The sequence below is a fragment of the Grammomys surdaster genome, unplaced genomic scaffold (assembly GCF_004785775.1).
Source record: "Grammomys surdaster isolate TR1022 unplaced genomic scaffold, NIH_TR_1.0 126066, whole genome shotgun sequence".
Lineage (NCBI taxonomy): Eukaryota > Metazoa > Chordata > Mammalia > Rodentia > Muridae > Grammomys > Grammomys surdaster.
Genome location: NW_021620876.1, coordinates 4,024,710 through 4,048,817, shown reverse-complemented (window position 1 = coordinate 4,048,817; position 24,108 = coordinate 4,024,710). Strand labels below are relative to the sequence as shown.

The 24,108-nt window shown below is 37.8% G+C and overlaps 1 protein-coding gene across 7 annotated transcripts in view; it reads right to left on the bottom strand.

The window, feature by feature from the left end:
- Bbx (BBX high mobility group box domain containing) overlaps nt 1-24,108 on the bottom strand; it is a 225,199-nt gene that overhangs the window by 101,673 nt on the left and 99,418 nt on the right. The window contains exon 1 of one of the 7 annotated variants that reach the window (XM_028755589.1): nt 12,053-12,117. The exons of the other annotated variants lie outside the window; for them this stretch is intronic. The gene's annotated coding sequence lies outside the window, so the exon portion shown is untranslated. Of the gene's footprint in view, nt 1-12,052; nt 12,118-24,108 lie in introns of those variants that run through there. 7 annotated transcript variants of the gene reach the window in all.

Sequence of the window (24,108 nt, the reverse complement as noted above, 5' to 3'; positions counted from 1 at the left end):
ACACACACACACACACACACACACACACACACACACACACACACACAAAACCCTAACTGGCAATATTAATATTACATTTGAAGTTAAACCTATACCACCATCCAACAGGACAAAACAGGCCAATGAATATCTAAGATGTCCAGAAGACAAATGAAGGTACACATATAGTCTGAAAGGAGAGCCAACTTAACAAGCATGTTCTTATTTACTTGTGCTAATGATACAAGATTATTATATCAAGAAGTACAATTACATTAGGAAGGTAATTATGGCTACGCTATACCATAGCAAAACATATTCACTTGTATTAACCAAGCTACATCTGATAGTTAGAAATCAACAGGACTTCCAAGTAGGACTTCCACAAAAGCAGGAAAGTAGTTCATGTCTGACAGCACACCTGCTGAAGCCTTCTTGTACCAGCAGGCATGGGAGCAACACAAGTCACAATCGGTTAAAATGAAATTGATGCTAAAAGGAACACCATATAAATACACATGGCTGAATAGAGGCTGAGAAACTGGACCAAATCGTCATTTCAATTATTATTTCATAATCAAACAAACATTCACATTTATATTTACATTTAATCAGTATCTACTTGAACTATCACAGCTATAGACCATTCTTGAGCTCAGATTACTTCAAAGGAGGTTTAGAGCGTGTTAGTTTGTCAACTTAACACAGCTAGACATGGCTGGGAAGGGTTGATGTAGGAAGGCCCAGCTCACTGTGAGTGGTGCTACCCCTCAACAACTGATCCTGAGTTGTCCAAGAAAACAGGCTGAGTGAGCCATGAGGAACAAGCCAGTAAGCAGTGTTCCTCCACAGTCTCTGTTTCAGTTCCTGCCTGGAGTTTCTAGCTCGACTTGCCTTCAAGGTGGATTGTGTTTGGGATATGCAAGCCAAATAAATTCCTTCCCAAGTTGCTTTTGATCATGGTATTTTATCACAGCAACAGAAAGCAAACTAGGATGGGAGGGGGTAGTAGTTTTGTTATTTTTTTTTAAAGATAGTGCATATATATAATATACATTAATATATGTATTAAGCTTTTTAAAGAATTTTACATTGTAATATAAAAATTAATAATTTACTTAAAAGTCACTCTACTCTGAAAAGTTTTATGCATCCTGTCACACTCATTTCTGTGAGGACTTTTGCATTTGTTACTACTGATCCTAGTGTTACAGATAGTTTGCAGAATAATTTCAGCTTAAGAAGTTATTTTTTTAAAAGTGGAACCATTCAGAGGAGATGGCACTGCAAATTCAATTCTTGGGTACCATCCAATTTACAAAGGGAGAAAACAAGATCCACAGATATCAAAGGTTAACTCAACTGCACTGAGCTAATTATCGGCAGAGTCAGGGTCTCCTGATCACTCGATTAGATCTTTCCCTAAACCACACTGACTCTTTTATTCTTTTTCAGACAGAAATGAGATGTTTTCATTAATATCTCCTTGGGGAAAGAGAAACCTTTTCTTCTTCTTCTTCTTCTTCTTCTTCTTCTTCTTCTTCTTCTTCTTCTTCTTCTTCTTCTTCTTCTTCAAGTTTTTGATATGCATATATTTGTATATGAGAAAAATATATTTGATATAGGAAATCCAAGTATAAATGCTTTACTGCCAACTGTCTGGCCCAGCTGTGACTGCAATCATGTGGCTCTTACCACCCTCAAACTAGGGTTCATTCTCTTTTAACCACGTACATGATGCCAGCCCTCTAAATCTTACAAGTACATTGTAATTGAACTTAGGAAGAGAAATCTTAATAGTCTACATTTTGATTCTACAAGATCCATATGGGAACTGCTACTTAGGATGGTCTGAAAGGCAAATAAGGGAGTTAAACTGAGTCCATCTTCCACCATGACATCATTGGGAATGGGATGAGGCAGCTTTCCAGAACAAACCCATCAGTTTGGGAATCTGTGTTGTTCACTAAATGGGTAGAAGGAGCCATTTGTTTTCCACCAACATGGTCCTCAATGTTTGTTGCATCTGTGAGAGCAGAGCCACCTCAGTGGATGCTCAGGAAGCATAGGCCACACAGAGCATGCATGGCCTGACACTCAGTATTTGAGAAAAAATATCCCAATTTTCCTCAAAAGTGGCATCTTTTATCTTCCACCAAAAAGAGAGTAGGTGGAGATAGACCACACATTCTTTCTTCTTGGACTGGTTCCTGTCACCATGTGCCTTCCTATCAGCCTCTGGGACAGCTGACACGTGTAGCTCACTTTCACATTTTGGTTACAATTCTGATTGCTGTAATTTTACAGTTTATGTTTTGATACTCACAGAACAAAATCAGAATATTGGACAGTAAATGTACAATATGAAGTGAAAATCTGTAAATTTGGATGCAAGTACTAACTGTAGGCAGACGAATGCCTTGGCTATTTTACTATCTCTAACTCAAGGTTCACCTCATCCAGTCCTGATGGCAGAAGCCCTCCAATCTAAGTCATCCTAAGGCTGGAATTTGGAAAAACTCTCTACACCAGATTTCAGCTCAGATTGAACACAATTCTCCTGCAATGGCTTTAAAAGAAGACTGAGGACCATAGTGATAAGACAGATCTCAAAGGGGTCCTTTGTAGGTTACATGCGAATTGCTTTTGAGACGAAGTCTGTAGACATCTTACTTTGGCTCTACCTCTATACACACTGCTCTGGTAGACTAAGAAAAGCAGCTTTGAAATGTGCTAGTACACAGATTTTGTACTGCTGCCACGGGCCTGCAGCCACTGCCAAAGGAATGGGTGAGTCAAAGCAGCTCCACACACCGCACTTGTCCATGTCTTCCCTGTACTTGGCAGCAACACACTGGGATCAGTCATCCTGCTGATCACCCAGAGTCCAGAGAGTCATTGCTAGAGCAAAGGTTTCCTGTCCAAGAACTTTCACTTGATATAAAAGTTAACATTTCAGTGCAAAGAGGGTCTTTTTATTTAATTATGATATATTTGGAATCTACGACAAATTAAAAGGCCAGTGATACAGTGAGTTCCATATTGCTGGACTAACACCAGGACACCCAGATCCATCTTTCCAGGTCAAAGGTGGCACTTACTCAAAGAATAAAGTCACAGCAACACGTGAAGTTCCTAGCACCAGTTATGCAGCCAGAGAACAGTCATGTATTCACATGTGATGACTCTTTCCAGGTGCTTCTGACATATACTTCTAATTTCAAGGGAATTAAGATAAGATACCAAAGTAAGCTCCATTTTACACGTGGAAAACAGATGTAGCATTAATGATTTGAGTCTAATTATATCAGCCATAAGTATAACTATTTTTTTCTCTACAGAAGGATTAACTTTACATTTTGTGATTGTACCACTGAGGTTATCCCTGAAATCATATATATATATACAACATTAAACAAACTCAGTAGGTTGTATTTATATATCTATATCTATACTATCTCTATCTCTATCTCTATCTCTATCTCTATCTCTATCTCTATCTCTATCTATATATGAGGCCATGTATTGGGGGCAGGAGTTACATGGAAGGGGAGGTTAAAAGGAAAAAGAGAAGATGATTCAATCATATTTTAATTTTAAAATATAAAGAAATGTACATTTAATTTAAAAACTGTGAGACTTCCTTTCTCTATTAATATCATCTAATAGACACACAGGACTGTTACTATTTAATTTTAACTATACTGTGGCTTGAATCTGACCCAAAACTCCGTATATTAGGAACTTATTCCTAGTTCAAGGTTCAGAACTTTTAAAATAAAGTTTTCTGGGGACCTATGTTCTGACTGACTAGGTTGAAGCCATTACTGTAGGAGTGAACTCGTTACCTTCAAAAAGGATTATGCAATTGATTTTGACAGTCTTTGTTCCTCTCCAGTGCACCTGGTCTTTTCACTCTTCTGCCTCAGCTTTCCTTAAGGGGCTCGTCAATGGGAGTTTGACCATGCTCCAGGGAGTATATGGACAACACAAACAGAATGCTGTTTCCTCCTCCCCTTCCTCCTCCTCCCCTTCCTCTTCCTCTTCTGTCTCCCTTCCTCCTTATCTTCTCCTCCTTTCTTCCTCCTTCTTCATTCTTCTTCCTTCTTGGGGGAGGAGGAAGAAGTCACAAGGGTTGGAAACAGACCTGAGAGAAGACTGGGAAGTGTGACTGGGGTTCATGACATGAAATTCCCAAATAATCAATAAAAAACAGTATATGTGTACACACACACACACACACACACACACACACACACACACACCAAAAAGAAAAGAGAAACAAAGGGCCTTTTTGTACACTAGCATCTTCACCTGAATTTCCCTGGCTTTAGGACCAACAGAAAAAAAATCTTCATCTTTATATATTTCCCAGACTGAGACATTCTGTTATTAGGGAAAAAAAAACCAACAACAGCAACAACAAAAACAAAACAAAAAACAAAGGCACAAAAATCCCTAAATATCCAATTCTTCACTCAAAAAGATCACAAAATTATACACTCAGAATAAACTGTACAGAATACCTAACTTATATTCCTCACTGAAATAAATTCAGGTCAAAATTAAGGAATCTGCTCAAGCTGCAGAACAAGCTCAAGCCTAAGGGAGCTGGGCTGAGTACAAAGTCATCCAGAGAATTCCTTTTCATTCATCACTGAGAAAACCATAAAGTTACATTTTAAGGCAACTTAAGTTTACTATTGTTTAAAAAGTAAATCATTGACATTTCCAGAAAGGAGTACAAAATCCTACTTGGTTAAAATGACAGTGTTAAAATGACAAAGAGTGTTTGAACATTAAAGTAAATCTGTATTAGGGCTTGTACATAAGGTACTTGTTCTTTCCCCAAAGTCTGGTGAGTTAAAGGCTTGGTCTCAGCTAGTAGTTACAGTCTTTGGAACGTGGCTGGATTCTGAGGGCTCTGACTTAGTCAACAGATGAAACTCACGATGGATTAAAAAAAATGCTGTGTTTCCTCACTTAGGATGATATTTTCTAGTTTCATTCATTTGCCTGCAAAATTTGTGAAGTCGTCGTTTTTAATAGCTAAGTAGTATGCCATTGCATAAATACCATATTTTCTGTATCCAGAAAATGTTGAGAGACATCTAGGTTGTTTCCAGTTTCTGGCTATTATAAATTATGAACACAGTGGAGCACATGTCCTTGTTATACATTGGAACTTCTTTTGGGTATATGCCCAGAAGTGGTATAGCTGGGTCTTCATGTAGAACTATTTCCTATTTTCTGAGGAACTGACAGATTGATTTCCAGAGTGGTTGTACTAGCTTGCAGTCCTACCAGCAATGGAGTTTTTTGATCTTAACCATTCTGATTGATATAAGGTGGAATCTCAGGATCATTTTGATTTGCATTTCCCTGATGACTAAGGATGTTGAACATTTCTTTAGGTGCTTCTCAGCTACTCAAGATTCTTCAGTTGAGAATTCTCTGTTTAGCCCTGTAACCCAAAAGGACATACATGGAAACAAGGGGGGAGAAAAACAGAGCAGAGACTGAAGGAAAGGCCATCATATCCACAGATACCAAATCCAGACACTATTGTTGATGCCAAGAACTGCTCGAAGAAAGGAGCCCAACAGGGCAGTCCTTTGAGAGGTTCTGCCAGCATGTGACCAATAGAGATGCAGACACTCACAGCCAACCATTGGACCGAGCCCAGGGACCACAATGGAAGAGATAAAGAAGGACTGAAGTAGCTGAAGGGGATTGCAACCCCATAGAAAGAACAAGAATATCAACTAACCAGGTCCTCAGAGCTCCTAGGGACTAAACCACCAACCAAAGAGTTTACATGGGTGGTTCCATGGTTCCCCTACATATGTAGCAGAGGATTGCCTTATCTGGTATGAATGGTAGGGAAGGCGCTTGGTCCTTCTGAGGCTTGTGGCCCCAGTGAAAGGGGATGCTAGAGGGGTGAAGCAGGAGTGGGTGGGTAGGTGGGGATTCGGAAGCACTCTCTTAAAGGCAAAGGGGAATGGAAGGTAGGTTTGGGAAGGGAAAAACACTTGAAATGTAAATAAATAAAATAATCAAAAACTGCTGTGACTGGTGATCAGCTCTAGCTGAAGGAAGTATGTCAATGGGCATGTTCTAAAGAGATATACCTGTCCTGCTTCTCTGGCCTCTTTACTGCCCAGACGACTTGGGGTAAGCAGATCGGCTGCCTCTTCTCTCCTCCACCAGAATGCTTGGATTTGCCTCAGATCCAAAACATTGAGACCAACCACATATCGAACTGTAACTCTGAAACCATGGGACACAATAAATCTTCCTTCCTTTTAGGTATTTTCTTCTCAGGTATCTGTCACAATGTATGAGCTGTCACTTGTAATATGCACCCATTGCTATGTAAGACACATTTGATTAAAAAAAAATACCATGTGAGAACTTTTTTGAATAAAACTCATCATGATATCATAACATACTCTAAAAAATTAAATTAACTTGGTACCCTGTACTTTGGTGAACTGTAACACACAGCACGTAGACAGTCATTTAAACATAAGAACACTGTTTCCCAGATAATCTGTGCTGAATCATATGTGAATGTGTAAGATTCTTATTTAATCTTATTTAATACACAGGAAGCTCAGGTGGAGAGGTCGTTAAGGTCTCACTCAGATAAACCCAAGGACTCTGTGCTAGCAGTCAGTTCCACAGCGTAGCCAGAAAAACACTTCTCTGCCAATGTGTCTACTGCTCCATATGCTAATAAAGCCTCTTAGTACTAGTACTAGTCAGGGTCTAGTGCTTATATCTTCCCCTAACACATTCATCTTTCTGTGTTATCAGAAACAAAGAATTGCAAGTAAAGGCTTTGAAAATTTAACATTTCCGAGGGAGAGAGATAAAAATTGAATCTTAAAATTAACTTACATTTCTAAATATATTATTTATTACTTCAGTGCACCACTTCATTGTGAATATTTAGTTACTCTGGGGACTTAATATTTTTCCCTACCTAAATATTTACAACACTGGTTTCTCAAAGAGACCATCATTTTGCAGCTCTATATGAATCTAATAAAATGTGTGAATAGTTTTATATTGCTGCACTCAATTTTACAGTTCCTACAAGTCTTCTGGGACATCAATCTCAGTGTGCTTCTGGCTTTGTCCATTTCATTCTTTGATTTTCTTTGGTTAAAAAAAGTACTCATAGCTTTTCACTAAATAACATACACAGGTTCTTTTTCTCATCTTAGTTATAGTATTGATGTTTGCTTTCACAAGTCAATCTTGAGATGAAGATTTGATTTTTCTTTTTGGGATCAAAATTCAGAATAAATGCTAGTCTACCTGGCTCCCTTATTAACAGTCTCAACAGTGAGCTCAAATCTCTGCAAAGCTCAACATCAGAATGCACTACATGTGATCAAGACTTGCAGTTATAGGCACAAACACTTATTAGAGCTGCCACAACTGAATGTGAATACTTATTTTGATTTCTTGACACTACCTCCAAATCAAATAACTTTTGTTGGATAACTGCAGGATGCCCAGCTGAGTCAATGAGCATATTTCAGACAGCTGCATCTTGTTTATGAACCTAAAGACACTTTTGTTGAAATGCAGGTTGTACAAAGAGAAATAAAAATAAAAGGGAAGAAAGCAGGGAGGAAAAACTGTTCAACAAAATGGCATCCATTTAACATATCTAAGGATTGAACAGTAATCTGAAACCTAAAGATTTTCCTCGACCTTTGCTTTAAGGGAAATTGCATTGAGAAAGAAGTATCAAAAAACTAACAACAATTTTTTTTAAAAGTTAGAAAAGGAAAATCTCTATCCCCATTTAAAAACAAAACTCTCCATCCCCATTTAAAAACAAAAACAAACAGAAGTCTACCAGAACACCTTATTCAGAGAAGGTGGGCATGCTGCCAGTGTCAGCAATGAATATAATACAGTGGGTATCAGTACCCCCTACAGTATATGTTTTAGATTGCAAACTAGTTAAAACGAGATAATCAACACACTCAAAAAATTAAGTTTCAATTTATTCTTACTAATTCAGTCAAAAATATACAGGTGAGCGAGAGAGGTGGCACAAGCGGCTGAGACCCTCAGTTTCAATTCCCAGCCACCACAATAACAAAAACAGAAACAACAAAAACATAGCTTCACATGCCTAGAATCTCAACGTGGTGGTAGTGGTGGTGGAGTCAGGCAGATCCTCAGAGCTTGCTGGTCACTCCAAACTGGACCCCAAAGTCTAAAGGTTATCTGACTCAGATTCCCAGGGCACTGGCTTCCCTGGGTCGAGCGTGGTTTGGAGCAGCTGGTAGGTTACTAAGTGATAAATGGATACCTAGTTTACTGAGCAGTACATGACTGAGAGGCAGCGCCACCACCTATCTAATTATAGGAACTTTGTAAGGGTTAAAAAACAGCATAGAACCATAAATGGATTTTTCAAAAGCAGCCAAATTTTCTCTAAGCTCAAAACAGTCTTTAACCTAAGGGCAAAGATGCCACCATTCAAAGGAGACACAGTGCTTGGCAGACACAGAGAAAGGAAGTTAAGTGTCAGCTGGCTGAGTATGAAAGAAACAGACACAATCAGAGAGTTAGGAGGAAGTGGGTTGGCAGACATGCAGAAGAAAACCCTTTTAAAACGCCTCTGGTGTCCAGACGAGCATCCTTGAGGATACTATTACCCAGAACAATGATCAATCTTAAGGTGCCATCTTTGTTTTCTGTTCTTCATGATTTTTTTTTTTCAATAAAACCTAGGTAGCTTTTTAGAAATGTGTATTTTACAGGTGCCAGAATGAGTGGTAACATATTCACTGCTTCTTTACCCATATGTGAACTCTTGGACAAAATGAAAATTGTCCCAGCAAGAACTACATTTTATGAGACTATTGGAAACTACTTTACCAAATGTTTTTTAATAATACAAATAAATCTACTTTTGGAATAATTACTTAATAATTACATACAGATCAAATTTGAGCTTTTGTATTCATTTCTAGGTTTTCTATAAAACAAGAGTATTTCTATAAAAGAAGAGTAAAAATTAAGTACATAACTAATTTTATTCTTAATTATGTACTTCTAGCTTCCTTCAGAAAGAAAATTTTCTATCAAAAAGTTTATAGATTTATCAATCTCTCTACGTATTTATGGAAGCTCCAATCTGTTAGTAATACTAGCTTATTATTAATATTTGCTGCTTGTCAGTAATACTAGCTTATTGTTAATATTTACTGCAGTTGGAATAAGGAACTATGTCTCTCTTTTAGAGGACATTAAATTAAGAATACTACATCTATAGGATTGGCAAAGCACTCTCATGCCAAACTAAATTAATAAAATGCTAAGTGAATTAATGGTATAAAAGAAGCTTAAACTGATAATTTGAAATATTAATGTGCATACTTAACAGGTCAAGCATTTTACATTAACCAAAGAGACAACATAAGAATGGTTAGGAAAAGCTTTCTCCTATCAGTAAAGTTTTTCAATTCATGTAATTTCTCCCATTTTTCTTTTACAAGCACAAAAGCATGCTTTTCTCCTTACATTCCTAAGCAACAAAAACCATTCTGTTCTTCAGATATGATGGCTAACTTCATTTTTGAAAAACTGAACACTTGGAAAAATATGTTTGGACAAGGAAGTAGTTAGTAAAGGTGCATGCTCACCATCTGGTTTCTTATCACCAGGGCTATCCAGTCTAGAAGAGCTCAGGGTTCTCAGTGCACGAAGGCAACTATACTTTTAATGATATGTAATCTAGTATTTTTTTTAAAAAAAAATCTAAGATGATAGTTTTTAATTCCAAACTTGATTTAGATCTGCATGCATTTTTTATTAAAATTAAATCCTTCATTAAATGTTTCATCCTTTCTCATCTTTTTACATTAAAAATTCTCCCCTTGACTAATTCTTTAATGTAGATACTGTTAAACTCACATGGGAATTTCAAAAAACAGATGAATGACATTAATGACATCTGATTATTTTCTATCCCTGAAGGTCAAAGGGACCCATTTGATCCGGGCTAAAGGTCAAACACTCAACTCTCCATTGGGACCCTTGGAGAGATGCTTATGAAAGACCCTCTGCAGCCTGATCTCAGCATCATGTGCTTTTGATGCTTAGTTCACGGAAGTTTACAATCAGAGCTTGTTTGAAAACTATGTCACATAAGAACTGGAAGAACCAGTGTCACTAGAGATGGGAAGACTGGGAAAGAGCAGCCAGGGAAGGACCAGCTTGTCTGTACTATTTAACAGGAATCGCTAGGGAAGAACCAGAGCAGAAAGCCAGGAACATCTTGCTTCCAGCAACAGACACACAGACCCATTGACTCCAGGGCTAATGGTAAATGAGTGGGGTGAGAAAAGACCTGGTCCAGCAAGTAAAACGGATAGGGTGAGTCACTGGTCATAGCCACAGGAATGGAGGTGAGAAGTAGAGGCAAAAGGGCAGAACTCAAGCGTTAGCCCTGAAGAATGAGAAAAGTCAAAGGCATTTATCGTACTTGCTGTAAAAAGGGGGAAAATGTATTCTTTCTCCAGAACAAACCATTCCTAAGCAGAGAGTTCAACATATACCCTGTTTGTTACAAGTATGAGACACAGAGGTTACTGTGATGTAAATATGGACTCAGTTAGGACCACAGATTCAGACTGCAGATATGAAGCCCAAACGGCAACTATTACTAATTTTAATTAGAATATGTATACTTTTCTAGAGTGAAGTTCAAGGATACACTATTTGTGTTTTAGCATAACTATCTGAAACAGAACTCATACTCAATACTCATGACGCACACCCTGCCACATTTAGTAAAATAATTTAGTAAAATGAGTGCACACTGCATTTACATCTTTCCTTTCTATATTCAATAAACCACTACTAACTAGACAACCCCAGTAGCTAAACCCTGGTAGTATCCTTCCCCAGGAACCACAGAAAGCAGATGCAGTTAAGATGTTTCTGACAAGACATAAAACACTGATAGTGTCATGTAAATAAAATACTAAGATATAGATACTAAGTACTACTCGTATCACAAGTTTAAGAAGACCTATGAATATCACAGATAGATTAAACTTTATAAAAATGTAATTAGATACAGAAGAATTACTAAGAAAGTGCAAGTAGGTGAAGGACATAAACAGAGACTGGCCAGTGCACCTGGACTCATACACTTGAGGGATTAGAACTTCCTAGAAGCAAAAAGAACACAAGCTTATCAAATCCCTGCAGCTGGCAGAAGAGCCTCTGTTGTCACTCTCCATCTCTACTCAGACTGGGGGAGTATATATTTTTCTGCAGAGGTCAACAGCCAACACTTTTCATTCATCACATGTGAGCTCGATCACATGTGAGGATTTAATATGTATCCAGCTCTGGAAACCATGGCATGTGTACTAGGTAGCGCTGCTAAAATACAACAGCAAACACAATGTCCAGAATGAAAATCAAACAGATGTGATAGATGAGAGTTCACTGTTTCACCTCTGTATCCTGAACATTCTGAGTCTGTGCTAACTTCATCAAAACACTTTATTAACCATTGTCACAGCTTAGCCTAAATTCTAAGCCCCAAAGTGGCAACAAACACCATCTTGCCCTAACTTCTTTCTCTAAGTGAAAAAAAAAAGTTCAGTTCTGCTTGGCCAAAATTTATCAAGCTCATTTGACTACCATCCCAATAGAGAGTCCCTGAGGCAAGTGAGCACACAGTAATCAAAGCCCTCGGGAATTAATCCCATACTCTCCTTGTTGCCCTTCCAATTGAATTTCAAACACACATTTTAAACTCATATAGGAAACCGGGCCAATACCACCTAGACTTCTACATAGCATTAACAATACATCTCTTTAACATACAAACAACACAACATTTATATAGTTATTTGTCAGCTTTAAAAATGTCAATTGCATGTGAGGGCAAACTACAAGATCCCCGAGAAGAATGGATAAGCCTGTATCTTTTGCACTGTACTATTTTCCCCCCACCCACCCCCCAAGGTATCACCAACTGTGCTCTAAACAGTAGTCACTATACAAATGCTAATTGACTTACTACAGCAGAACAATTCGCCTCTGGTATTTCTCAATATCCCAGGGAATCCTCCACATCTATAACATGCTGGAGATGATATCATCTGCTAGAGGCTTGGGGTCTTCCTGAGGGTGCCTGGGATAAGAAAAACAGAGAAAGACCAGAGACAGTCAGGAGAAACACAGAGAGAGGAAGCATGAAGATTACCAGAGGATAGAAACAGAGCTGAAATTTAGTCATAGTTGTAGGGAATAAGCAGCCAAAGAAAGTCAGAGACAGAGAACTCTGCAATTGTAACTTGGGTTTTGGTCTGGAGTCCACATTTGTGGTACTTCATACAAAGCAAACAGTGCCCTAGTAATGTTAAATTAGCAATGCATGCAACTGTTCAAAAGTAACTTGAGGTTTACAGGAACATTTACCTTCACCCACCAACATTCACCCTCACCAGTATCATACACAATCCTTAGAACAATCTAGCCTCAAATTAGGAAATACTGTTTTCCCAGTTTTGAATGTGAAGGCCAGCAATGAATTTGAGTTACCCAAGGTCACAAACAAATGAATAACTAGAGCACCAAATCCGATTCCAAAATCAAGTATTTTCCTGATATCCTGTGTTGTTCCTATTTAAAATGCATATTATATTAATACAATTTTTTATTAAATAAAATTCCAATTCTACCCAACTTAAGGTAATTTTTCTATCCTTCAGGACAATGAACAAAGTATATTACTAAGAATATACTTAAATGTATCAGAAAACACAAACCAGAATAAAAATACATCAGGATGATAGAAAATTTAGAATAGGAACAAAATTGAGTGAAGTAACCAGGTCAAATATAAAATTTTTTAAAAGCTAGAATTCATTCATTTGCCTTTACAGTTTTGAAATTTCAAGGTCTTAATTAATGACCCAACATATTTCAGCTGACTAAATGAAACAACACGCTAAACTTTGGTGGACTCTGCGAGGCAAACAGTGCTAAAGTGCTAAAATGTCTCAAAGTTGCACCTAAACATCTATACTGAGGTACCATGTGCATGTATGTAGGCTATGCCATGTACAAACGATCACTTTTAGCCATCAGTATTTCCTCTTGAGCAACATTTACAATCTCTTACATTACCATACCCTTTAAGAAGCAGTCATTGCAACTGCCAGAAACGCTCTCTCAGTACAAGTGTGAAGCACATTATTGGATTTTACAAGACAATTTAAGAATGAAAAAACAAAAACTTGTATTCAGAAGTGTACCAACATATTTTTCTATCCTGTTCAACAATGTTTAAAATAGAAAATTTCAAACAGGGCAAAAGTATAGTACTTCTCTGCCCTCTAGTGACTGGCTAGGTTTTCCTAAGTCCATGCTGCTTTTTCTAATTCAGTTTTGGGTAATACTTGAGAATATTTTTCAAACTACCAGATAACAGCTTTTCATCCTTTAAGTACTGAGGGAAGACTCCTAAGAGATCAACTTTTAATATATGGTTTGTGGAATAAACATAATACAAGAAAGAAGAGAAGAGGAAGAAAACTTTACTGAAATGGCCTACAACCTACCTGGTACTACAACCTACCTGGTTTTAAGAACAGGGAGGTTTTCTGATCCTTGTAGTTTTATGCATTTTGTTTGGTAAGAGCAAAGAATTCTAGTCAGTCCCCATGTTAAAATGTTTTTGAATTTCATAACTATGAATTCTAAACTAGTTAATCCTATTCTTTTCAAGCCAGAGTATGAAGATGGGTGGTACTATATATGTCACATAGGTGAACATATTTCTATTAATTGTAATAAGAAGGTTACTAGACAGTGATTCACTCTTGAACTCTGATAATGGAACTTCTTTGTTACAGTAAAATGATCCTCTAAGTTCTATTACTATGTCATGAGGAACGAATGAATTTCTAGAATATCATTTCTGTTCTCTCTAAAACCAGTGTACCAATTCTGTGTCTACACATGTATGTTAAAAATACACATTACCTGTTCATCAAATGTAAACAGATATATTAACATGTAAGGATGCTCTACAGACAGTGTGATTGATTAGGAGCCCAATAGCCAAATTGGTAGAACCTGAATCCCTGCTCTGTTTCCAATCGTCAGTGAAAACTGGGGCAGATAAACTTTCTATGCCTCACTTCTTGCATCTAAAACAATTGGAATATGAGTTGGCTAGAAAATTGTTGGCCTACGTATATAAATTGCAGTAGCTAAATGGGCATCTATGGTGAGTAGCAATATGGAGAACATAGACATTTAAAAGGCCCCTTTATATGTGTGTGCCTGTATGTGTGCATGTACATGTACGTGTGTGTGTGTGTGTGTGTGTGTGTGTGTGTGTGTGTTTCTTGAGCATTTAATGTACATCTAGATAAATTATCAGAATTCATTTGAGGACTTCTCCAGCCTAAAGAAATAATATCTCAAATGGTGAGGGATTTATATTTTTACAAGCCCCAAGTAACTCTAATATCTGGGCAATATTTGAAAATAGCGTACATATAGTTATTATTTGTCACCACCATAGTGGTGTACGCCTGTAACCCCTTTGATGACAGAGGCAGGAAGGTTATGGTAAATTCCAGGTCCAAGATTCCATAGAGACTGTCTAAAAAAAAAAAGATTTCTTAAAACTGTTCACAACATAAAAATCTGAGTCAAAGGTCCTCTGGTCTGTTTACTCAGCATGGTATCCCCTGACTTTCTTCTCTGCAGCTTCCAGGGTTTTCCGGCCCTAGACTTAGATTGTTCATGGTCTTACAGGTACAAATAATGAGGGAAAATTCAAAAACATACCTGGATGATGGGCAGTGTCAGTGAGGGCCTTGGAAATGTGCTCTTTAGTTACACAAAGGAGAATGTAGATATATTAGATGTATAGACAAGAACTGTCTTTGCTTCAGTATGAATATTTCATTGCTTTAACAAAACAATGTACAATTAGAGTTGAAAATTGTGCTATTTTAAATAAATTATCTTAATACTTTTGTCTGATTTTACTCTAAAAAAACAGACAAGAAGAAAAAGAGGAGGAGGAAGAAGAGGAGGAGGAGGAAGAGGAGGAGGAGGAGGAGGAGGAGGAGGAGGAGGAGGAGGAGGCACTGAAGAGTCTATAGGATGACTGGGATTCAGTTCCACTGTTGTAGTGGTCATGACTTAAATGGTTTGCAGATATTTGTTCATCTCTTAGCTTGTCACAGTGATCACACATGCTCTTCCAGTATTTAGGAAGCAGAGTCAGGAAGATTTCAAATTTAAGCCTTTGCTAGGTTACATAGCAAGTCCTTCTCATAAAACACCGTGGAAACAAGAGCATCAACAATAATAATAATATAGGTAACAGCATAAAGCAACTTACTGAGCTAGTCTGCAATAGCAAATGCCAGCATGATCACTGGAGTAGATAGACGTGTCAGTACACTCCTCCAAGCTGACAGAGGTAACAGAAGGTAACACTGAGGCAATATGCTTCCATTCTGGGACAAATGCTGCCATCAAAGACAGTAAAACTGCCAGTTTTATGATGCAAAACACATCATAAAACTGCACAGGCATATAGAGAACATAGGCTTTAAAAGTCAGAGAGACTAGACTTAAATCTCAGCTTTGTATCTTAAGTAGTGTAAGATAGCTCAAACAATAATCCTAAGTTTCCTGAGCTTTTCAGTTCTTTAATATATTAAATAGGTAAAATGAATATCTACATCTACAAAGGTCACTGTAGAAACAACAATGAAAAATCATAAGCATAAAAATACATACAAACAGGTATGGTAACAGATGACTTTAATTCTAGTACTCTGGAGGCATAGCCAGGCAGATCTTCCTTAGTTCAAGGACAGCCTGGTCTACATAGGGCATTTCAGGTCATCCAGGACTACACAGGGAGACCTTGGCTCAAGTAATAGCAACAATTACATATATATAAAAACATAACAATAATATACATATACACACACCTATATGTACACAGAGAACGTTGCATGTAAAGTGCAAAGAAAAGTTGCAATTTTCATCCTTACTGTTACTAACTGGAATGCATCTACTGTGTTCTCACCACACCGTCTGCAGATCATTTGTCTCATAGCCCAGAAATTGCATATACAGGTGAAGAATTTTCAAAAGGATTTTTATTAAGAGTAGACTTTACATAAAGTGTACTCGATGTAAAAGAAAGGCTGGCAACAACAAGGAGCTCATTACTCACCTCCTTGAGATGCCAATTATAACAATGTAAGTCCTGTGGGTGAAGTATTCAGGAAGTACGCTTACTGATGACATGCTAAACAAAGTCACTTCAGTGCATGTGAGCAAATGATATTAGCACCTGGATAAGCTTTGGTTTGAAACAGTCAAAGGCAGCTTCCAAGAAAAAGATATTGAAATTATCTTTATAGATGTGTTCTGGTTTTCCCGACAGTGAATGTCTAAGTACTTATAGATTACTTTATGAAGACTGTCACTCAACAACCCTACCTTCTCGAGCTGATGAAAAGCTTTTCTCCAAACTTATTTATCCAAAGATTGCTAACGTAAACACTTTAGTTTCTACTTCTCTCAGTAATCATCACTACTCAGTTAAACTGTCTTTCCTAGCCAAACCGTTTCCTGGAGTAGATAACTTTGTTTTGCTTTCCTTTATAAACAAATAGATCTTGCTCTGTTTATAGATATAGTATCTGCTTTTACCAGTTTTCAAAGCTTCATCCTTAACTTTCCCTTATGACTTAGGTTCCTATGGAATCTCTTCCAAGCTCATCTCAAACTTACAATTACACCTACCACGCACATATCTACAGTTCCGGCACTCAGGAGGCTCATGCAGGTGAATCACGAGTTCAAGTCAGACTGGGTTACACAGACAGGCTTTGTCTCAAAACAACAACAAAAACAACGACAAACAAACAACAAAAAAATTGAAACTTCTATCCTATACATAGGCTCATGGCTATCCTCTCTCACTTCCAATGCAATCTGTGCAAAACACCATCTCTCTTCCTTCCACACTAGCTTCTGCTGCTATCAGTTTCTCAGAACATTAGCAGTAAGTACCTATCTTCTGTTTCCTTTTTTCTTTAATATTATTTTTTTACACTCCAGATTTTATCCCCACCCCTGTCCACCCTCCAACACCTCCTCCCCACCTCCCTATCTCCATAAGGATGTCCCCACCACCCACCACCCACCCACCCAGACTTCTAAACTCCCTGAGGCCGCCAGTCTCTTGAGGGTTAGGTACATCTTCTCTGATTGAACCCAGACCCAGCAGTTCTCTGCTGTATATGTGTTGGGGGCCTCATATCAGCTGGTGTATGCTGCCTGGTTGGTGGTCCAGTGTTTGACAGATCTCGGGGGTCCAGGTTAATTGAGATTGCTGGTCCTCCTACAGAGTCGCCCTCCTCCTCAGCTTCTTCCAGCCACCAAGCAGCTGAAAGAGTCAGATGCAGATATTTGCACCCAACCAATGGACAGAAACTGCTGATCTCTGTGGTTCAATTAATAGCTATCTGAACAATAACATACATTTTTAAAAAAATGTATCTGGTTCATTTTTTTTGCCTTTCATTATTTCCTTTTTCTTTGTCATCCCTCTACATCCTCAAAAAAATTTCTGTCTATAGCCAAGCTCTATAGGTTACTAATTTTACTTTCATTCAGGAGCTAGAGACTTGGAATTCCAAGTTGAGAAATGAAGGTTAACTTTTCAGTAACTAAATACATTCACACAAACACGTTGGGAGTGGGGGTGGGGGGGCACTCATGATGAGAGATGGGTGAGAAGGAGGGTGAGAGGCAAAACTAAATAGTAGCAACTATTAAATGTTTCAGAACACCTTCATTGATGAAATCCTTAAAGCTAAAGACCTAGCTGGATGTAGCTCTGTGAAAGTGTTCGAAAAACAATATACAAAGCCCTAGGCTTGATCCCGAGCATTATAAAACACCCTCTCCACCACCGAGTACTCATTAACATCTAACCCATGGATTGGAAAAAGGTTTACTTAATTTGAATATTTCAACTTATATCCAGACAATATAATCGTCATAACCTGACAGTGTAATTTACAACTGTTAGAACAAATTTCTTAACAAAGACAACACTGACATCGCCTAAAACTGATTTTTCCAGTCCTTAATTTCTTGTCCTTTCTAGCTAATCCCATCAATTCCATTGGCTCAAAACTGTTCAGTGGTTTATCAAGCTTTAGAGGAGAAAAAGCATAAACTTACCCTGATATTCTTAAGACCTCTTGCTTCTGGTATTTCACTGACGTTTCCCGTTTTAGCTTCACTCAATATCCTATCCAACTGACACAAGGCATCTATTTTAACTTTTAAGCTTCTCTTTATTTCCTTGTGTTAGTCAGACCTTTTATCATGACAAGAACCTAAGAAAAACAGTTCAACAGGAAGCAGTGACTCTAGGCCTAGGGTTTCTGAGGTCACCTCTCTCCAGGGCTTCAGGCCTAAAGCAGTGGCAAAGTGTCTGCTTACCTCAGGGTAGACAGGAAGGACAGAGGAAAATAAGCTAGGGTTAGGATACAGTTCCCAAGGAGAGGCCCTCAGTGACCTACTTCCTTCACCTAGGTTTCCAGAACCTTCCAGGGACCACACCTTCAACACATGAGCCTACATTACCCATTATAAATTGAAATGATAAAATTCATCTCTAAAGACTTCTCTGACATCTCTAAGTGGTATTCACGTCAGGTCTCAATACTCTCTGGCTGAGTTGAACTCCTTTAACTTGGGGTTCTTCTGACAACTACCCTAAAACTCAGAAACAAAACACAAAAATCTGATCCATATAATGTTAAGAAATCACTGTTCTGCCTAAGCTTAATAATTTCAAGAAGCAGCCGTGATCATTATTCAGCTGGCACTCGATAAGACTGTGTGCATGTGTACTCCCATTCCTGTGGGCACATGTATTGCTCACATTGAGTACAGAGGCCAATCTCCAGTGTTGTTCCTCAGTAGCCATAGGGCCACTCATCATCCTGAAGCTTCACTGATTAGGCCAGGTTACTGGGCTAGTGAACATCAGGAATGACCGTCTCTGCCTCCTCAGTGCTGGAATCACCAGTGTACGTCAAACAAACTCAGTTTGACACTTACACTTACACTTGCCTTACACTTGCCCAATAAGCACTTTACTAGGCTATCTATACAGGACCAAGCAAGGATATTTATTTATAAGCATTAAAAAAGGAAATAATCTAAAGCGTATTTTAGAGGCACTTAAGAACTCAAAGGTAGAAAATATTCTATCACAAAAAAAATCAGTGAAAAATGTGATTTTGATATTTAATTGATCATCTTTTTAGCAACAGAATCTAGTATAACAGCCTTATTAGAAAAAAATTATTTCATTAAATAGTGATCTGTCTCAAAGCGAATAAAAAAACACAGTGTCTGCTAACACAGGTATCCAGGTGGTAGTAAACATACTGTATAAAAGCCAGGAAACTAGAAACGGGCCCAAGTGACAAACAGAAAGGAAGCATACGGAAGGAAGACTGAAGAGCTAAGTAGGTAGGTGGATACTGGGTGAGAGAGTATAGCAGGAAAGGAAGGGGTAGAAAGCAACCAAGGAAGCATGTATAAAACGCCATTTAGATACCTATTACTTTTTAAAGCTAGATGAAAAATACATCACCTTAACCACAAAAACTAAACTATCAGACCTGTAAACTTTATCGTCCATTTAAATGTTCACTTTACCAAATAAACTGAAAGATATCTTCCTTGTGTGCTTCTTTTCTTCAACTTTTCAATAAAGTAACTGCTATAGAAAGAGCTCTGGCATTACTGGGGTTGACAGTGATGGCTGATGCTAAACCCTTCTCTATTGATTCCTCCATAGTGTACCTACTTGATGATCTGTAACACATGATGCTGGAAGCAGAGTTGGTATTCAAAAACTGTACGGAAAGCGTTGTCAGAATATCACATACATGTCCATATGAGTGGTCCATAAGAGTGACACCTATCTAAGCAGAGGAGCATATATAATTCAGCACAGATTTCTTACATAATACAGGTTTTACTGTCTCTTTTATTAGATAATTCTTCATTGTAATTAGGGTAGCAGATTTATAAGGACACTGCTCACCACATAATAGTAGTTAATCTCTAAACAGAGGCCAACTCCTCTACATACAGCTCGCTCTCAAGAAATCTTGTCTGCTTCCAAGTGTCTGTAACAATGTCTAGGACTGTAAAACATGACTTGAAGTAAAAACACTCTCATCATGAGGAGGCACTTGTTAACAAGGGGCGTGACCTCAGTGTTAAAGAACAATTAGGTAGCTGCATAATTCACTTGTCTTTATCATAGTAACACAGGTGGAGAGGCACAACTGCAAGTTAAACTCAATGAGTTACAGAAGTCAATATAAAGTCAATACATGATACTTTTAACTCTCATCTTTAGAGATCATATTGAAAGCAGCCTAAAAATAAAATGCCAGTTCTGGTCAACCTTTCTGACATATGACCCAAAGTAAACTAACTTACATATATTAATATTGCAACTATCACATGTTCCACTTGCCAGGCCATAGTGAAGTCAGAGAATAATCTTTTAGAAGGCTGACATGTCTTAACAAACACTTGTTCATGAAAAATGAGCCAAGGTATCTACAGTTAAGGTTTGCTCGTCATTGTAAGTTTTCAGATCCACTAACATTTAATGATTATAGAGCTAACTGCAACCTTAAAGGAATACAAAAAAAAACATTAAAGAATACTCCTCCTTCCTGAATTCAGTCAGGAAGAAAATAAATATATAAGTATAAAATAACTAACCTGGGGTGCTTACTAACACCAAATTTAATGGAATGCAGTATTAAGCAGAATGTGAATTTGGATGACACTAATTTGCAAAATGTTTCTAGAGCAACTTCTGGACTGAGGGCACTGTCAGGTTATAGCAGCAAAGCCATGCACAGACTTCCTTCGTTTAAACCTCACAACCACTTGAAGCGTAAGAACTGCATGTGTACAGTCACATATACAAAATTGAGATGAGAATATAGAGTGTCCAGTTAATGTAGTAGAACACTTTTTATATTGAAATGCACATAAATTCTGAGATAGAAATATTACACTTTTCAATTTCTATAGTTAGGACCCACCAGATAAAGGTTTCCCATCCCCGGTTTGGCATTACTGAAAGGCTGTAGAACCTGTGGGGGCCAGGAGAGAAGTCAAGTCTCCAAAAGACTGGCTAAAGAAAGCCTACCCCGACCCCATTGCCTATCCCCTTTCTTGTTCTCTCTCTTCTCAAGTTTGAATCATTTCAGAAATAAATAGCTTTTAGGGGAAACTGAAATCAAAATTAGACAAAAAAATTCAAAATGCTTCTCAACCAATTAAACTAACATCTACAGAAAAAGATCATGACTCAGTTTATCCTGTAGTTTATAAATATAGAACTGAATTGATAAATTTTTACATTAAAGTTATTTTTAATGGAAAGCATTTAATTCAACTGTTTCTTGCTTTCTGATTATATTTCGTTTCAGACAGATGTCAAATCAACAGAGACTGAAATTATTCTAAGGACACAGAATACATACACAAGCATATAAGGAAAACCAACCAACAACAACAACAAAATGATGTTATATCAATATCCAACAAGCAATTGTACTACTTACTACTAAGCCCAAGTGCCAATCCACTTGATGTACTTCAGTCCATCAGGATAGGGAAGGCATATGGACCAGCTTACAGAGGGGGTAGGGGAGAGTGAGAACAGAAAAGTGCACTATCATACAGTAAACAGCAACACTACACACTGAGTGAATGGCATCTGGGCTGGTACTTGAAGACTCCAAACAACTGTTATTTAACTATTGCTTTAGTTTGGATGCTAAATTTCTCAAGGTCCATGCACTGAATATGTGCTCCCCAGCTATAGTGCTGTTTCCAGAGGCTGGGGAGTCTTTATAGGACATGACCTAGCTGTGGCTCACTCTCCCCTAGCCCCTCTGTAAGCTGGTCCTGTGAGACGATGTGTCCAGTGGAGCCCAGATGCCATGCCTTCCCTATCCTGATGGACTGAAGCCTTTAACATGAGCCACAACAAATCTCTTACCCTTAAGCAGCTTATAGACAATACTTTGTCACAGCGATGAGAAAAACAAGTAATACAGCTGTCTTCAGGAAAGAGGGGAAAGGAGGATAACAGGGAGAAAAAGCAGGTAGAGTCATGTGAATTAAGATTCTTTGACTTCTACTGCATTACTTCACATATACAATTTAATTTCTTTTCTGCTTCTCTCAACCTTGAATATATGCCAATTTGCTGTTTGGATTCTCAACTGTTTTACAAAGTAAAAGAATGCTACCTTGAAAAGAAATGTGAATTAGCTTGACAAGACAGTAAATAGAAATATATAATCTAAGAACCATAATTCTCTTGTTCTTCAACCTAATTTTCAAATATCCACTGCTATTCCTTGATAGCATAGAATATACAAGGAATTCATTTTTATAATGATATGACTCCTCTATTAAATTTATTCTGGTTCTTTGTTTTTCAAGTTCTTAGATTTGATATCTTTACTTATAGAAGCCTCATTTTCATATTCAATCAATTCCCAGTATAAAAAATAAATTCAGTAACTTCAAATGTCTCCTATTTCAAACGTCCCAAAGCTTTTTATACAATCTTGACCATAATTAGCCATATTTCTTATTATGGATTAAATAACTTAGAATCTTTTTATTTCCATCCCATTCTTTGGTACAGAAAACAGTTTCCTCCAGTTTGTATCCTTCACCTCTAATTTATTCTTGAAACTGACTTTATGAATCGAAAGGCATTTGGCTACAATCATATCTGGTAAAATTATTACACTAGAAAAAGTATTCATTTCCTTTTTCTCCTTGTATATCAACATGATGAATAAAGTTCTGTTGGGAATGAAGAGATCGTACACACCTTTAATCTCAGTATTTGGGAGGTTGAGGCAGGAGGAGGATGAATTCAAGATCACTCAAGGCTATATATTTTAATCCTTTACTCAAAAAAGTGTATTAACTTATCAAACTATGGTGAAAAGCTTTCAAGCCTATTTCCCTTTCCTAATTCTCTATGCAAACCACAGACATTCCAGTCTGCAGCAGTACCTGTTCATTTGCAAACTGATTATTAAACAATAATCTAAGCTGTCTGTGAATGTAAGAAAGTGACGAGGAAAGTTTTGAAGTTCAAATATAAAAGAACTAGTTAGGAATCATGGCAGTTTCCCATTAAAGTTTTGCAGAGACAGTATTTCACATAACAAATGGATTTGTGCTCTAACAACTTTATTTTAAACATGTGCACCTGCTGGAGGACTTCTTGGAATTATAAAGCAATGTGGACTCTGTCTCACTAAAGAGCCTAGATAGTATTTTGGACATACAGTCAAAACTTATACTGCCCCTCCTGATTTGACTTTCTCCACTTATATCCCTCCCAAGGCCCCTTCCAGACTGAGCATGTTTGATCAAGTCACCTGTTTGGGGCAATAAAATATGACAGACAGTGGTATCTATTCCTCCACACAGTCATTTTAAGCTATGGGTCTACAATTACTGTTCTTTTGTCTCACGAGGTAATGCTCCTTCAGCTTTGTTCCCTGAATGAAGAGCATGAGCAGATACAGACGCATAAATAAAAAAGGAAAACAATTTTTACTGTAACATGCCATGAGAATGTGGGGAAAAAGAATGGCCCTCATAGGTACATGTATTTGCTTGCTTAGGGAGCAAAGGCATTTGGCTACAATCCAAATGAAAGGGATTAGGAGGGATTAGGAGGTGTGGCTTTCTTGAGATGTGTTACTAGAGATGGGCTTTGATGCTTCAGAAGCCCACCCCAAGTCCATAGTCACTCTCTCCCTGCTGCCCGGGGATCCAGATATGGAACTCTCAATTACTTCTCCAGTACCATGTCTACCTGTGTTCCAACCCTGATCTCTGTCATGAGAAAAGACTAAACCGCTGAAATTGTAAGCAAGCCCCAATTAAATGTTTTCTTTTATAAGAGTTGCTGTGATCATGGCTTCT